Here is a 3721-nt window from a genome sequence, read left to right on the forward strand (position 1 = left end):
CTGTACTTCTCCTGAGGTTACCTGTGGGTTTTTCTTTGTATCCTGAACAATTCTTCTGGCAGCTGTGGCTGAAATCTTTCTTGGTCTACCTGACCTTGGCCTGGTATCAAGAGATCCCTGAATTTTCCACTTCTTAATAAGTGATTGAACAGTACTGACTGGCATTTTCAAGGCTTTGGATATATTTTTATATCCTTTTCCATCTTTATAAAGTTTCATTACCTTATTACACAGGTCTTTTGACAGTTCTTTTCTGCTCCCCATGGCTCAGTATCTAGCCTGCTCAGTGCATCCATGTGAGAGCTAACAAACTCATTGACTATTTATACACAGACACTAATTGCAATTTAAAAAGCCACAGGTATGGGAAATGAACCTTTAATTGCCATTTAAACCTGTGTTTAACCAAAATCAATGCCAAAATTTCACAATTTCTGCCAGGGTATGCAAACTTTTGAGCACAACTGATATATATATATATATATATATATATATATATATATATATATATACACACACATATATATATATATATATATATACATATATATATATATATATATATATACACAGGGTTGGGGAGTAACAAAATACATGTAAAGGGAATATGTATTTAAAATACAAAATATAAGTAACTGTATTCCACTACAGTTACAATTTAAATAATTGGTATTTAGAATACAGTTACATTCAAAATGTATTTTGATTACTGAAGAGATTACTTTGCATTTTATTGTCATTTTTTTAATTTAATATTTAGTCCTTTCAGATGGAAAACATTTATACATATAAATGATGCGATCCAAAGTGCATTTGAACAGCGGTGAAACACTTTCTTATGAAATGTTACATACATATGAACAGACAGACAAGTACGTTTGAATAATCTGCCTGGCGATCATGACATTGGTTAAGACCCAACTCTTTATGTGTCTACTTTCAATGTCGATGACCGCCCCATGATACACAAGTGCCTCGCACACCAGACTCAACACACCCCCAAAAGACATGGGTTATATCTCCGTCCTCGCCAGCATGTGGGTGTGTCTTTAAGACCAAGCCTATACAATTTAGAGTGGGTCCAATAGAACCGATATAAAATCTTGAATTGTACAAGGCGCACCCTTGCGTCTCTAGATGCAGTTTTTATGTTTTTTAGAATCCTAGCCCATTCTCCCTCCTCCCATTCCAAGTTTAAACCTTTCTCCCATAATCTCTTGAGAGTGGTCGAGGCTCCGTCCCTCAGACTCTGAATTAACAAGGAGTAATACACTAATGCCTCATGACCTTTTCCAAAAGCAGTAATCACCTCTCCTAGAGTATCTGCTGCTTTAGAGGGGTGGATGTAATTCCCAAAAATAGTACAGAGCAAGTGGCGCAGCTGTAGATACCTAAAAAACTGAGATCTGGGGATCCCAAAATGTTGGACCAAATTTTCAAAGGATCTCAATACACTACTCTCATATAGGTCACCGAGTGTATTAACCCCCCTCACAATCCACTCTGACCAACAGAAAGGGGACTTATTAATGCATAGTTTGGGGTTTAGCCATAAGCTCGAGGCAACATTTAGATGAATATCTGAATTAAACACTCTGGACACTTTTGTCCATACCGAGTGCAAATGTGAAATAACGGGGTGTGATTTAACTTCTCTGGTTTGATTGATAGAAAGGCTTTGCAATGGCAAAATAGGGGCAAGAAATTCCTGTTCAATACAGAACCAGGGAGGGGCTCTTTCAGGTGGAAGCGTCCAATGAGCCAAATGTCTGAGACCGAACGCATAATAATAAAACAAAATCTTGGGTAGGCCTAGCCCACCTTTGTCAATCGGCCTATGCATCTTACTAAAATGTAATCTGGGGCGCTTGCCATTCCAAATGAAGGAATTCACTATGCTCTCAAATTACTTGAAATAAGAGAGGGGGACATCTACAGGGAGTGACTGTATCAGGTAGTTGAATTTTGGAATACAGTTAATTTTAATAACATTAACCTTCCCAATCATTGATAAATACAATGAAGCCCACCTGTCCACATCGCTCAAAAACTTTTTATTAAAGGGTCAAAATTAACTCTAGCTAAATCAGACAAATTTGTTGGGAATAAAACACCCAAATACTTAATGCCCTGTTTGGGCCACTGGAAGGCGCCCGGCAGGAAGGCCGTTACTGGACAGTACGCTGTCAGAGCCAAAGCTTCGGATTTAGACAAGTTGACTTTGTATCCTGAGAACTTGGAAAAGGAATGAATAATTCTGTGGAGGCAAGGCATAGATCTAGTAGGGTCAGAGACGAATAATAAAATATCATCTGCATAAAGCAGAAGCTTATGTGCCACACCTCCTGCCACCACCCCTGGAAAATCATCCTCCTTTCTTATCGCGGCTGCTAATGGTTCCAGGGCAAGACAGAACAATAATGGGGAAAGAGGGCAACCCTGCCAGGTGCCCCTATCCAGAGTAAAATTATCTGAAATTAATCCATTTGTTTGTACCGCTGCTACACGGTGTCTATAAAGTAACTTGATCCAACCAATAAACGTACTCCCAAACCCATACATTTCCAAAATCTTAAAAATATAATCCCATTCTACCATATCAAATGCCTTTTCAGCATCAAGTGAGATGGCAGTGATCGGAGTCTGATCATTTGCCACTGACCACATGATATTGATGAAACGCTCTAATGTTATGAGAAGAGCTACGACCCCGAATAAACCCCACTTGATCTATATGAATAAGAGATGTCATAACTTTACTTAATCGATTAGCCAAAAGTTTTGACAACATTTTTACATTTGGACAGTAACTTTTACACTCACTTGGATCTTTGTCCTTTTTAAGAATCAGACTGATCCAGGCTCGCATCATGGTTGGCGGAAGCTTTCCATTCTTTAATGATTCCCTATACACTTCAAACAAATGTGGAGCCAGTTCTATAGCATAAGATATAAAAAAATCATAAAAATTCAGCGGCAAAACCATCTGGCCCCGGAGCCTTGCCTGTAGGTAAGACCTTAATTACCTCTTCAAATTCCTCCAAGGTTATCTCAGAATCAAGATAATTTTTTTGCTCAGTCGTCAATTTAAGGAGTTCTAATAGTTCCACAAAGTTTCTAATATCTTCATCAGTAGATGAAGACGTGGAACTATAAAGACCAAGATAGAATTCTTTAAAGGCAATATTAATATCAATGGGCGAGGTAAAAATTTCACCACCAGCAGATTTCACTGAGGGAATGGTAGAAAAAGATTCTCTCTGCTTTATATATCTAGACAAAAGCTTCCCTGCTTTGTCACCTGACTCAAAATATGAATAATTTTGGTTATTCAGTCTTGCCCTGAATAACCAAAACTCCACTTTCTGCGACAAAATAGTATTATATCTGTATTTCAATCGGGTCAATTCTCTGAAGCCATTAGACGACATTCTGTGCTTCAGCTCTGCCTCGGCACTTTTAATATTCCCTTCCAAGTCCATGAGTTCTTGTGCTTTGGATTTTTTGATGATTGAGGCATATTGTATGATTCAACCCCTAAGAACCGCCTTAATTGCCTCCCAAGCCATGCCCACAGAAGATACTGAGGACCAGTTTGTCTCCATATAGACACTGATTTTAGTCTTTGGCATTTGTTGGAAATCAGGATTTTGCAAAAGGGATACATTAAAGCGCCAGCTGTATGATTTATTTTTCTCCATATGTGGCACCACCTCTAAAC

The sequence above is a fragment of the Myxocyprinus asiaticus genome, chromosome 30 (assembly GCF_019703515.2).
Source record: "Myxocyprinus asiaticus isolate MX2 ecotype Aquarium Trade chromosome 30, UBuf_Myxa_2, whole genome shotgun sequence".
Taxonomy (NCBI): domain Eukaryota; kingdom Metazoa; phylum Chordata; class Actinopteri; order Cypriniformes; family Catostomidae; genus Myxocyprinus; species Myxocyprinus asiaticus.